This window comes from Pelophylax lessonae (genome assembly GCF_965119305.1).
Source record: "Pelophylax lessonae genome assembly, chromosome: 11".
Taxonomy (NCBI): Eukaryota; Metazoa; Chordata; class Amphibia; order Anura; family Ranidae; genus Pelophylax; species Pelophylax lessonae.
Window position 1 is genome coordinate 212,420,609 of NC_138778.1, and position 14,960 is coordinate 212,435,568.

The window sequence follows — 14,960 nt, forward strand, 5'->3', positions numbered from 1 at the left end:
ATATCCAGTGTATAACCATGGAAATAAAAAGGGGAAACACTCCCATAGCGCATTACCAATGTATAACTTTAATAAATAAAAAGGGATGCACTCACATGTAAAAACTTTGTATGTCAGCGGAACAAACAATGACATGCAGCCGCAGCGTTCCTGCAGTACATTCCTCCTTGGATCATGGGTCACCTGGCAGTATGGTGGAGAGCTAACGCTGATGATCCATCCAAACACCAGGGACCAATACGAACTCTCGCGCCGTCAGGATAAACCACTACATGTTTCGTGATAACTCACGTCCTCTGGGGGTTGGTCCTAGGAGAGTTCGTATTGGTCCCTGGTGTTTGGATGGATCATCAGCGTTAGCTCTCCACCATACTGCCGGGTGACCCATGATCCGAGGAGGAATATTCTGCAGGAACGCTGCGGCTGCATGTCATTGTTTGTTCCGCTGACATACAAAGTTTTTACATGTGAGTGCATCCCTTTCTATTTATTAACCACTTAAGCCCCGGAGGATTTGGCTGCTTAAAGACCAGGGGGTATTTTGCGATTCGGCACTGCGTGACTTTAACGGACAATTGCGCGGTCGTGCGACGCTGTACTCAAACGAATTTGACGTCCTTTTTTTCCCACAAACAGAGCTTTCTTTTGGCGGTATTTGATCACCTGTGTGATTTTTTGATCATGCGCTATAAACGAAAAAAGAGCGACAATTTTGCAAAAATAACAATATTTTTCACATTTTTTTATATGAAATTCCCCCCCAAAAAAATGTAAAAATCAAAATTTTTTAACATTTTTGGCCAATTTGTTTTATGCTACATATGTTTGGTAAAAAAAATCGCAAAAAGCGTATTTTGATGGGTTTGCGCAAAAGTTATCGCGTTTACTAACAAAGGGAAAGATTTTTGTCATTTTTGTTGTTTTTTTTTTTTAACTCGTAATGGCGGCGATCTGCGATTTTTTTTGCGGTACTGCGACATTGCGGCGGACAGATCGGACCCTTGACTGACATTTTTGACACTTTTGGGGTTACCAGTGAAATTTCTACAGTAATCAGTGCTATATATATGCACTGTTACTGTAAAATTACACTGGCAGTGAAGGGGTTAACTTTTTTTGAGAGGGAGGGGCTATGTGTGTCCCTAGGGGCGTGATTCTAACTGTGATTGGCTGTGGCTTGAGATGTATGAACAGTGATCAACGGTTCTACATAGTAGAACCGTATGATCATCATTCATACACCGGGGAGAATGATATGACTTTTTCCCTCTGCAGCGGCGATCGCGAGTGACCGGCGGACGATCGGGTCCGCCGGTCACACGCGCGGGGGGGGTCCGTGACCACTCGGGAGCGGGAGCGCCCCTCCGAGGGCGCGGGCTCGCTCCCTAGACCCTCACAGGCTAGCGACGTAGCCCTACTTCACTCTGCCTGTGAGGGGCTGACCGCCGCAGTAAATAGTCGTGCGGCGGTCGGCAAGTGGTTAAAACCACTTTTGGTTGTGTTGTTAATCTGTTAATCTTTATGCTGCTAGCATTAGTAAACAGATAGGAAGGTAAATTTACCTGTTAAAGGCCCCTTTCACACTGGCTGTCCGATCAGTTTTTCAGGCTGACCCGATCAGACATTGCATTGTCCTCTATGGAGCGGCGAATGTCAGCAGAGCAAACATGTCCGCTGACATCTGCCTCCATCCGATCCAATACTGTCCGCCAAAAACAGACGCATAGTGGTCCTATTTTCCATCCGTCTGTAAGATTCTGGTACCTCCGGTACCCTTAATCACCACTTTCTCTATAATGCGTCCCACCTTTCTCTTCAGGTGGTACGCATATACCTTTAAGAACGATGATGTCACTGCTGAGCGCCGCAGAGCGGCTATTTCAACCGCCGGCGGTCTCACTCACATTGTTCGTTCAACCTGCCTTGTTATCCACATGCTTTCAAGCCTGTCTCTCGATCGGAACCTCCAGCCATTCCCTTTACCTGGAGCAGACCGGAACCTCGCTACTGATCCCTGTATCTCGCTACCGGATCATTCCTTATCTACTGGACCTCTCTAAACTACTAACATTACAAGTGATAAGTACCCCGCAGGGGAACCCTCCATAACCTTATTGCACTATCTACCTATGCACATTAAGGACTGTTACTACCTATCTATACTATCCTATCATCTGCACTGTTACATAGATTGCTAGCTCTTCAGCCTACTACCATCTATCATCTGCACTGCTGCATAGATGGCTAGCTCTCCTGTCTACTACTATCTATCCTTGCACTGGGTTAGTCTATCCTGTATTTGTCATCTGCTGTCCTCACCACCTGTTAGCATACTCGATACTAACCTATCTGCATTCCTAAATACCATCTTGAACTCTCCTATACAAAACCTATCAAGTGATTACCATCCTTGTCACTGTTCACACCTGTCCCTTCAGCACATCACCTTCATACTATCATATACATCCTATCACTCCAGGAACATCTCATTGAGTGTGTATATATCTGTATGTTGAAGCTGACAGGCCCACGGTGATGAGTCCTGGAGAGTTGGATCTGGTATTCAACACATCTCTACATGACTACTGAGTGGAGATTTTGCAGCTGCAAATCCAGCCTATAATAAAAACGCAGGAGCGTTACACCGTCCTGGAGATTGGATCAGCTGGAAGCGGACAGGCAGTCTGTTACCATCGGGCTCCATAGAGGAGAGTGTGACTGTATCCATGTCCTCTCAGCATAGCGGAGCGGACACGGACCTGTCATCTGCCTGCTCAGCGGGGATCAGGGGAGAGATCCCGTGTGGAGCAAGCGGATTCCGCATAGCGGAGGCACCCTTGTAAGTGCCGGTTCACACTACCGCGGCACGACTTTGGGGGCGACCTGTGAAGTTGCGTGCACCGCAACTTCGGCGCGACTTGCACGGACTTCATATAATGCATGTCAATGCAAGTTGCTCCGATGTTGCCCCGAAGTAGTACAGGAACTATTTTCTAAGTCGGAGCATCTTGAGTTACTCCTATTAGAACGGGTCCTGTAGCACTGCATGGACCAGTCGCCTGACAAGTCGCGGTAGTGTGAATGGGCACTCAAAGGGACCCTAAACTTAATTTTCTTCAGTTGATTCCTAGTTTCTGTCCTAGGCCAAAATGATACATTTCAGGAGTCTTCAGAAGGAGGGAGAGGCTTTCTCAGCTAAGTACACCCTCCTGCCTGCATGCATGAGCTAAGGGCACATGGATTCCAGGAAGAAAATACTACATGAATCATCTGCTCTAACTCAAGATGACCAGTTAGAAAAGCTGGAGAATGTATTTAAAAGTAATTTCTTAACAAAATAAAGCATGGAGACATGGATGGTTTTGGGAGTTTGCTTTTAAAATAAAATGTGAATTAACCCCTTCTGGACCGCCCCACACATATATACTGTGGCAGAGCAGCCCTCCTGCGTAAAATCACTTGATTTTGTGCAACAGGTCTGGGGCGCATGTGCGTGCTGCCGGCGACCAGCTCCAAATGTGATTGGACACAGCGGGAACCAATCAGCAGGTCTGGTGGACCCAATGTTCGCCAGCACCCGGCGATCATTCAGGAGAGAGGCAGAACAGCGGTCTGTCTATGTAAACAAGGAAGAGGGGAAGATGAAGATGTTGTGTTTCTGCTAAGCAGGAACACGGACCTCTGTCTTCCCCCAGTCAAAGCACCCCCTCCCCCCGCAGTTAGCAAGCACTCCCAGGGAACACATTTAACCCTTTTATCGCCCCTTCTGAGATAGAACGGTGGTCTGCTATTGTAAACACGGCAGACCGTTGTTCTATCAGCAATGAACACAGGGATCCTGTGTTCCTCTTATTTAGGAGCACAGGTCCCTGTGTTGAAACCATAAGTCCATCCCCCACACAGTTAGAAAGCACTCCCTAGGGACACATTTAACCCTTTGATCACCCCCCCCCCCTGCTGTTAACCCCTTCCCTGCCAGTGTCATTAGTATAGTGACAGCCCATATTTTTAGCACTGATCACTGAATTAGTCCCAAAAAAGTATCCGATTTGTTCGCCACAATGTCGCAGTCCCGCTAAAAATCCATTACTAGTAAAACAAATAAATAAATAAAAATTCCATAAAAAATATTGCATCGTTTGTAGACGCTATAACTTTTGCGCAAGCCAATCAATATACACTTTTTGGGATTCTTTTTTGTTTACCAAAAATATGTAGCAGAATACAATATTGGCCTAAATGGATGAAGAAACTAGATTTTTTACTATTTTTTTATTGGGTATGTTTTATAACATAAAATAAAAATGTATTATTTATTTTTTTCAAAGGTGTCAGTATTGTTTTGTTTATAGCACAAAAACTAAAAATCCCAGAGGTGATCAAATACCACCAAAATAAAGCTCTATTTGTGGGGAAAAAAGGACATCAATTTTATCTAGATTGTAAGCTCTAACGAGCAGGGCCCTCTGATTCCTCCTGTTTTGAATTGTATTGTAACTGTATTGTCGTCTTCCCCCACACTGCAAAGCGCTGCGCAAACTGTTGGCGCTATATAAATCCTGTATAATAATAATAATAATTTGGGTACAGCGTCGCACAACCGTGCAATTGTCAGTTAACGGAACTCAGTGCCGTATTGCTGATGTACGGTGCTGAAGTTGATAAATATCGTTTTTCAGTTTGTTGTGCTCCAAAAAAATTTTGGTTCTGCTTTAACCACTTTACCACCGGAGGATTTTGCTGTCTTACGTCCAGGCCACTTTTTGCGATTCGGCACTGTGCAACTTTAACTGACAATTGCGCGGTCATGCAACGCCATACCCAAAAGAAATTTACGCCCTTTTTTTCCCCACAAACAGAGCTTTCTTTTGGTGGTATTTGATCACCTGTGCGACTTTCTTTTTTTGCGATATTAATTAAAAAACGTGACAATTTTTAAAAAATAACAATATTTTTCTACTTTGACAGTGAAAAAATATCCAATATATTCAATTTTTGTCATATATTTAGGCCAAAATGTTTTTAGCTACATGTCTTTGACAAAAAAATTCTCAATGAGCGTATTTTTAATTGCTTTATGACCGGAAGGTTTTACCCCATTCCTGACCAGGCCATATTTTGCGATTTGGCACTGCGTTACTTTAACGGACAATTGCGCGGTCGTGCGATGCTGTACCCAAATTAAATTGATGTCCTTTTTTTCCCCACAAATAGAGCTTTCTTTTGGTGGTATCTGATCACCTGTGCAATTTTTACTTTTTGCGCTATAAACAAAAAAAAAGAGCGATAATTTTGAAAAATAACAATATTTTTCACATTTTTTTATATGAAATTCCCCCCCAAAAAAATGTAAAAATCAAAATGTTTTATCATTTTAGGCCAATTTGTTTTCTGCTACATATGTTTGGTAAAAAAAAATCGCAATAAGCGTATTTTAATTGGTTTGCGCAAAAGTTATTGCGTTTACTAACTAAGGGAAAGATTTCTGTCATTTTTGGTGTTTTTTTTTTTCTAACGAGTAATGGCGGCGATCTGCGATTTTTTTGCGGGGACTGCGACATTGCGGCGGACAGATCGGACCCTTGATTGACATTTTTGACACTTTTGGGGGGACCAGTGACATTACCACAGTAATCAGTGCTATACAAATGCACTGTTACTGTAAAAATTACACTGGCAGGGAAGGGGTTAATTTTTATTGGAGAGGGAGGGGTTAATGTATGCCTGGTGCTTACTGACGTGTGTGGGGGGAGGTGACTGTGTGACACAGGGACAGATCGCAGGTTCAGCTATGCTGAACCCTGCAATCTGACCCTGCCTGTCACTTAGGAGATCCGCCCGCTTTGTTTACACAAGCGGGCGGATTTCCACACTAGATCCCCGACGATCGGGGAAGAGCAGCGGTGATCACCGCCGCTCCTCCCTTGGCCCAACTCCCGCTGTAACTGAATACAGCATGAGCGAGCCTCCGGTGGCTCGCGCGCGCCGCCGAGAGAGGGGAAAGTCTGGTGACGTAGGTCTACATCGCCGGACGATAACGAGCCACTTTGCCGCAGTACAGTCAACGTGACTGGTCGGCAAGTGGTTAACCTACCTGATTTTACTAACTAGAGGCAACAGTCTTGCTTTTCCATGCTCTGGTTATGAACCGTGCCTGGAATTCCTAAAAAATCAGTATGATTAATATCACTATAAGTGCCCTGTGAGAGACTGATGAGTGCCCAAGATGCAGCCTACGTTTCCTTTGGATGGGGAAAACTGTCATGCTTGTGCAAGTGCTGACAGATTTAAATTTCATCGTAAAAGACTTTAACATGTGCCCATGACATATCATCATATCAACAAGTCTGCAAAATGTCATCCTGTTTTAAATTATGAGAGTGCTGGCATTGGGATATATATTACAGTAAATAAGTTGTCAACCTGTACTTCACCTATTCGCCTTCCCTGCACCCCTGCAGGAACCTAAGAGAAGTCCTGAGTCAGTTTCATAGTCAAACTTGAATGAAGCTTACGTAGGGCTGAAGCCCACCCCTACAAAGCAGCATTTGGGTCATGTTCTTTGCCATTCTGTTTATCTGTGGGGGTTAGAAGGTGAAGTCATGTGTAAATATTAAAGTGGAACTAAACCCATCAGTTTAATGGTTTCAAAAAGCAGATGCATTCCCAGCATGCCACATTTGCTTGTGCCCTCAACCAAACTATCAAACCATCAAATGGCCGGTGTCATAACTGATCACGTGTTCAGCACGAGGGCAGTTGCAGGTCAAACAGAAGCTAAGGTGGCAGATTCCTTGGCTAAAAAGGATAGAAAGGTTTAGTTTCGCTTTCAAGTGGAACTTTAGCCAGAAAATGAAAGTGGAGTTCCACCCAAAAGTGGAAGATACACCCGAATCACACAAACCACATCCAATATATGCAAAGCAAATTCCTTGGGATGAGCCAGCTTGGGACACAAGGAAGGCAACACAATGTCATCATTCAAATGGAAGTCAGAGACAACTTTGGGCAGGAATGATTAACAGGGACAAAGTAGCACTTTATCCCTATGGACCACTAAATAGGGACTGCGACAGGATAATACCGCCAATTCCGATACTCTGTGGGCCGAGGTAATAGCCACCAAGAATGTCACCTTCTGGGATAATGTAGGCTTCTGAAGAACCGAAAACACGAAATTTAAACCCCATGTCGGCAAAAGAGACCGTACAGGTGGAGCCACATGTCGAACCCCCTGAATGAAGGTATGAACTAAAGAGGGCATGGCTAGGGGTCGCTGAAACAAGATTGCCAAGGCAGACACCTGGCCCTTGATGGTACTCAAGGCCAACTTCTGATCAACGCCCTGTTGAAGAAAGGTTAGGATCTGAGCCACAGAAAAGGATCGAGGATGAGCGCCAATCGACTCACACCAAGAAATGTACGCTTTCCAAGTACGATGGTATATCTTGCTGAAAGACAACTTCCTCGCCTTCACCATAGTAGGGATCACTGATCCAGACAGACCTCTATCCCTCAGTACCTGGCTTTTAACAGCTAAGCTATTAAAACCAGCGACTGTAAAGCAGGATGATAGATCACCCTTGGGACAACTGGTCTTCTCTGAGAGGAAGCCCTCCAAGGGACGTTTACAGCCACTAGGATGATTGAAAGATCCTTGCTTTTGATTCCTCGCAGGAACTGTGGAAGAAGCCGTAGCCGAGGATGATACTGGGCTTACCGTGGCCCTTGGACGCCTGCGGCATCTGTCAGAGGACCCCGTGACCTTGTCACTAACCTCAGTATCCTCCTGTGGAGCCGAACCTGCTAAAGGAGCTGCATGTAAGACTGTACAAATAGAACTGTCTTGAAGTTGGATACCACCAGACTCAGAACCTGTATGCAAAATGGGAGAGAGAACTATCTGCGTGACAGCAGCTGGTGAATCATGGCTTGTGGTCTCTGAGGTTTGTGCAGAGAAAGGTCCACCCTGGTCAAAAATAGAATCAGACCTAGGTACACTAAATCAATTCCATGGACAGGGTTAGGGGGGACCATAGGTAGTTGAGACATCACCTGAACCTTTGCAGGAATTAAATCCGCACAAGGAGACTCAGGACCTAAAAAACAAGCTTTGTCCCCCTTTCTGGGTACCCCCAAAAGAAAAACATTTTGCGGATCTCCCTAACGCTCACCAAAGAAGTCCAGGGGGCCGGAAACCAGTAAAGATGTTACCGGGGGGTGAGGGCAGACTTTCATCCTGAAGGAGTCTTGTCTGCTGGTCCGGGGAAGCTAGCTCTAGGCTTACCAGACCAAGGTTGCTTGGAACCTCCCGGGGAAGATTTAAAAGATCCATTTGCCTTATCCTCCATCCCAGAAGCACAAAACTATTTTCTATGGGCTGAGAAGGAGGGCCCCCGTCTGTGGCGAGGCTCCTTCCCTTTCCTTGACTGTGGCAGGAAGGTACTCATCCCCCCATGATATCCTTAATGATATCATCCAGGGTAGCCCCAAACAAGCGATCACCTTGAAAGGGAAGATCAATGAGAGCTTTCTTAGAGGCTTGGTCTGCAGGACCATTTCTTAAGCCACAGCACGCGCCTAATCACCACCGCTGAAACAGAAAATTTGGACAGCGCATGAGCTATATCCAAAGCAACATCACAAATAAACTGCAGCCTATGGACCAACTGGTCAGCTAAATCAACACAAGCAGCGGGGACCTACTCACCCCCAGGCCCTGGCGCAAAAGCTTGGCTGAGGCAAAGACTGGCCACAATGCCGAACCAGCCATAGTAAACATGCTGCGTGCCACAGCCTCCGCTTTCTTGTCAGCCGGTCCTTAAAGGACGGGGATTTCTCTACTGGAATCATGGTTGCTTTATTCAACCTGGAAACAGGAGGGTCCACCACTGGTGGGCTAGCCCACTTTTTTTTAAAGTGACTCTTCAAAGGGGTAATTTAAAGCAAAATGTTTGGGGACCACAAAAGGTAATTTTGGTTGTTCCCATTCCTTTCAGGAAAACCTGTCAAAATAAGGCACATAAGGAAACACCTTTGGAGTGCGAGGTGACTTATGCGTACCAAATAACACAGCCACGTCCGTGGCTATATCAGCCGCATCCTCCATTTTTAAAGTCTCGTGCACTGCAGTGATAAGTGCATCTACCAGTGCTTATTCATTTGCTGCTGCAACCATGAAGGAATCATCCTCACCAGGGCTTTTTTTCAGCGGGAACGCGGGGGAACGCAGTTCCGGCACCTCTAGCACTGAATGTATTTTATGGCAAGGAGTGCTGGGGTGTGCCTGAAGATCTATTGATGCTGGCTGCTGGGGGATCTATTGTCGTTGGTGATCTATTTTTTGTGGGTGTCTATTGTTGCCAGGCATGTCTATTATTGCTTGTGGGGGGGGGTCTTATGTTGCTAGGGGGTAAATTGTTGCTGGGATAGGTTTATTGTTGCTGGCTGTTGGAGGGTCTATTGATGCTAGCTACTGGAAGATATGTTGTTGCTGCTGGGGATCTATTGTTGCTAGGATAGTATTTTGTTGTGGGGGTTCAATTGTTGCTGGGGGAGGACTATTGTTGTGGGGGAGGGGGGTCTATTGCTGCAGGAGGGTCTATTGTTGCTGGAGGGGGGGTCTACTGTTGCTGGGGTGGGGTCTATCAAAATTCCATACAAGTTACTTAGTAGCGCTGGAAGGTGGGTAGGGGGTGAAACCTAGGGACCCTGTTCAGAGGTGGGTAGGGGGCAAAGACGAAGGGTGACTCAGAAGGTGATAGTTCCTGTACCTTTTCTCTGAGAAAAAAAGCCCTGATCCTCACTATTGGATGGATCAGGGGGTGTCATATTAAGTCCCCCTGGACGGGCCATGTCCACAGCAGCATCAGGCTCAGAATTAGATGAGACAGCCAGAACAGGGGAAGGCGGGGGACGCTTCCTCCTGGGCTTTGCCCACACGCCACTTCCACCCAGGACACTAAGGACTGCAGGACCGCCGTCAGTGCAACCATGGGAAGCTGGGGTTCCGAGGGACCTGCCAGCTCCATGAGGGGGTCAGTGGGGGAGATGTGACCCTAAGGCTCCATATGGAAAGAAAGACCTCACAGTACAAAAACAATCTTTTAGCACCAGTAAGAATCCACTCAAGGCTCAGGGTACCTATATGCAGAGAGAAAGATAAAGATAACAGGGACCACCAAAAACTCCCCCTACTGACCGGAGGAGCGCAGAGAATTCGAAGCCAGCATCATCATGGACGCTATCCCTGTTCATACTGTTTTACTTTTTTATTTCGTCTCCATTTTCTGACACACTTGTGGTACCTTCTGGTAATAGCCTTCTTACTATGACACTGCACCACAATTTATCTTTTTATTCTCTCATTTTTTCACCTTTATGCACCTCACCTATGTTCCGCACAGCGCATGTTTTTTCCCTTTTTTCTTCTCCTTTGGGTATATTATACTCATTCTCTGCCTCAACATATATGTTACCTTATTTTTCTATTTCTCGACACTTATACTCATTCCATATGAATCATTTATTTAATTATATTAATATATATTCCTATATGCCATTATGGATGATTAGTCGAGGCGTTGATTTCTTTTCCCATGGAGATGACACCCTTCTCACATCCTTTGCTTTCCCACCCCACAAGCGCAGGATATTGCTCCCTCAGCTCCCGGGTGAGACAGTCTCAGAGCACACAACCCCCTCCACCCAAGCCCTTTGTGGCGTAACTCTGTACCAATTTGTAAGTAGACCACTTTTTGCTGACAGACATTGCCATGCTTTGGCGGTTACTACCAGACATTTTTGCATATTTTTTGACATTCTTATTCCTTGATAGATTTACGATTGCTTATGCTCCTGACGAGTGTGGAAACACGAAACGCGTAGGGAATTACAGGATGCAATCCTCATGGAAAAAATGTTTTTCCTACATTATATACACATGTCTGTCTCAACTATTTTCTCATTCTGGGACTCCAGTACTCAGATCACTGTGATACCGTATATCCTTCCAAGTCTTGGTCAGACTGGTATTATTTATGCATGCTATCTCGTATTTATACATGTTGAACATTGTTACTACTTGCTGTACTCAATAAAATCGATGAATATCTACATGTATATTTTTATGTCCTTGTTTTACAATCAGATTCAGTCATATGCCTCAATCAAAGTCCCAACCTTCCTTCATTTGTACCCAAATATTAGGGATGGAGATGGAACGGCTAGTTGTAACCTCATTTAAAGTCCCAATCTTCCTCTACATATATACATATATCCCTGTTCATATGTCCTGGGGACAGGAAGAGGAAACTAAGGAGGAACAGAAAGAGGAAGAGGAGAAGCTTCGGCATCCCCACGAGGCTTAAGTTTTCTCCAGGATCTCCCTGACTAAGAGATCCCAGCCGGGAGCCTAGGTACTTACTCCTGACTAGACAGTTTATAAGTGATTACCTAGAGAAGAGAGGGGGGTTATATACCAAGCTGAGGGCCCATGGGCGTAGCCAGGTGTTTTTGTTCTGCCTAGTCCTACTCCTGGAGGAGGCAATATCACCCACTAGATATGATTTATGGAGTGCTGTGTCCGTCGATGAACAAAAGAAAAAAATATATATATATATTTTTTTAATTCATTAAAGTTTTTTCCCAAAGAAATTGCGTTTGCAAAACCGATGCACAAATACCGCGTGACATAAAAAATTGCAGTGATCGCCATTTTAGAGAGAGAAAGTCACATGCTCCCCCATGTGTGAAAGTAAAAGGCACTGCACAGGCTCTAACACATGGGTGTCCAACCTTTTGGCTTCTCTGGGCAACATTGAGTGTAGAGAAATTTTCTCGGGCTGCATATAAAATATATACTATAGTTAAGGTATATAAGTAATAAAATCCCGCCGCACCCCCCGCACTAATTTAACACAACTAGAGGATGATCAAATGAAATGGAATCATTATACAGGGGTTTACTTGTTCTGAGAGATATTAAAGGAAAACTCTAACCACCATGAACTGGTCATGGTGGTAGGAGTCAGAAACACTGCACATGCTCGCCTCCAACCCCCCCCTCCCCTCGGTGCAGCCTCTGCCTACCATTAGTTGGAAGCCGCTGTGGCCGTGCCCCCGACCCGACTTCCTTCCTCCCCAGCAAAAAAAAAATATTTCAGGGGTCAGTGGGCCGCATTGCCTGCGGTTCCGGGCCGCATGCAGCCCCTGGGCCGCAGGTTGGACATGCCTGCTCTAACAGGTATATGGGGTGGTGGGAGAGTGTGAGGAACACAAATGGCAGCAGAGAAAGGGACCCTAATTGAAAAACAGGATCACTTTAACCACTTTAGCCCCGGAGGATTTTCCTGCTTAACGTCCAGGCTACTTTTTGCAACTTCGCACTGCGCGAATTTAACTGACAATTGCGCCGTCATGCAACGCCAAACCCAAACAAAATTTACGTCCTTTTTTTCCCACAAACAGAGCTTTCTTTTGGTGGTATTTGATCCCCACTGCGCTTTTCATTTTTTGCGATATTAATAAAAAAAGAACGAAAATTTCGCGAAAAAAATGACATTTTCTACTTTGACAGTTAAAAAATATCCAATATATTCAATTTTTGTCATATATTTAGGCCAAAATGTATTTAGCTACATGTCTTTGACAAAAAAATTCTCAATGAGCGTATTTTTAACCGCTTTAAGACCGGAAGATTTTACCCCATTTACCCCATTCCTGACCAGGCTATATTTTGGGACTCGGCACTGTGTTACTTTAACGGACAATTGCGCGGTCGTGCGATGCTGTACCCAAATTAAATTTATGTCCTTTTTTTCCCCACAAATAGAGCTTTCTTTTGATGGTATTTGATCACATGTGCGATTTTAAATTTTTTAAAAAAAAAGAATGACAATTTTAGAAAAAAAAACATTTTTTTTACATTCTGATACAGTGCCTTGCGAAAGTATTCGGCCCCCTTGAACTTTTCAACCTTTTGCCACATTTCAGGCTTCAAACATAAAGATATAAAACTGTAATTTTTTGTGAAGAATCAACAACAAGTGGGACACAATCATGAAGTGGAACGAAATTTATTGGATATTTCAAACTTTGTTAACAAATTAAAAAACTGAAAAATTGGGCGTGCAAAATTATTCAGCCTCTTTACTTTCAGTGCAGCAAACTCTCTCCAGAAGTTCACTGAGGATCTCTGAATGATCCAATGTTGACCTAAATGACTAATGATGATAAATAGAATCCACCTGTGTGTAATCAAGTCTCCGTATAAATGCACCTGCACTGTGATAGTCTCAGAGGTCCGTTTAAAGCGCAGAGAGCATCATGAAGAACAAGGAACACACCAGGCAGGTCCGAGATACTGTTGTGGAGAAGTTTAAAGCCGGATTTGGATACAAAAAGATTTCCCAAGCTTTAAACATCCCAAGGAGCACTGTGCAAGCGATAATATTGAAATGGAAGGAGTATCAGACCACTGCAAATCTACGAAGACCTGGCCGTCCCTCTAAACTTTCAGCTCATACAAGGAGAAGACTGATCAGAGATGCAGCCAAGAGGCCCATGATCACTCTGGATGAACTGCAGAGATCTACAGCTGAGGTGGGAGATTCTGTCCATAGGACAACAATCAGTCGTATACTGCACAAATCTGGCCTTTATGGAAGAGTGGCAAGAAGAAAGCCATTTCTTAAAGATATCCATAAAAAGTGTTGTTTAAAGTTTGCCACAAGCCACCTGGGAGACACCAAACATGTGGAAGAAGGTGCTCTGGTCAGATGAAACCAAAATTGAACTTTTTGGCAACAATGCAAAACGTTATGTTTGGCGTAAAAGCAACACAGCTCATCACCCTGAACACACCATCCCCACTGTCAAACATGGTGGTGGCAGCATCATGGTTTGGGCCTGCTTTTCTTCAGCAGGGACAGGGAAGATGGTTAAAATTGATGGGAAGATGGATGGAGCCAAATACAGGACCATTCTGGAAGAAAACCTGATGGAGTCTGCAAAAGACCTGAGACTGGGACGGAGATTTGTCTTCCAACAAGACAATGATCCAAAACATAAAGCAAAATCTACAATGGAATGGTTCAAAAATAAACATATCCAGGTGTTGTCCAGGTGTTGCCAAGTCAAAGTCCAGACCTGAATCCAATCGAGAATCTGTGGAAAGAACTGAAAACCGAGGAATGGGCCAAAATTTCAGTCTCTCGATGTGCAAAACTGATCGAGACATACCCCAAGCGACTTACAGCTGTAATCGCAGCAAAAGGTGGCGCTACAAAGTATTAACTTAAGGGGGCTGAATAATTTTGCACGCCCAATTTTTCAGTTTTTTATTTGTTAAAAAAGTTTGAAATATCCAATAAATTTTGTTCCACTTCATGATTGTGTCCCACTTGTTGATTCTTCACAAAAAATTACAGTTTTATATCTTTATGTTTGAAGCCTGAAATGTGGCAAAAGGTCAAAAAGTTCAAGGGGGCCGAATACTTTCGCAAGGCACTGTATATAACATTCCCAAAAAAATAAAATGTATAAATCATTTTTTTTTAACATTTTAGGCCAATTTGTTTTCTGCTACATATTGTTGGTAAAAAAAAAAATCACAATAAGTGTATTTTGATTGGTTTGCACAAAAGTTATTGCGTCTACTAACTACGGGAAAGATTTATGTCATTTTTATTATTTTTTTTTTACTAGTAATGGCGGCGATCTGCAATTTTTTTTGCGGGACTGCGACATTGCGGCGGACAGATCGGACCCCTAACTGACCTTTTTGACACTTTTGAGGGTACCAGTGACATTAATACAGTAATCAGTGCTATAAATAAGCACTGTTACTGTAATAACGACACTGGCAGGGAAGGGGTAAACACTGTTGGTGATCAAGGGGTTAAATGTATGCCTCATGCTTACTGACTTGTGTGGGGGGAGGGGGTTGTGTGACACAGACA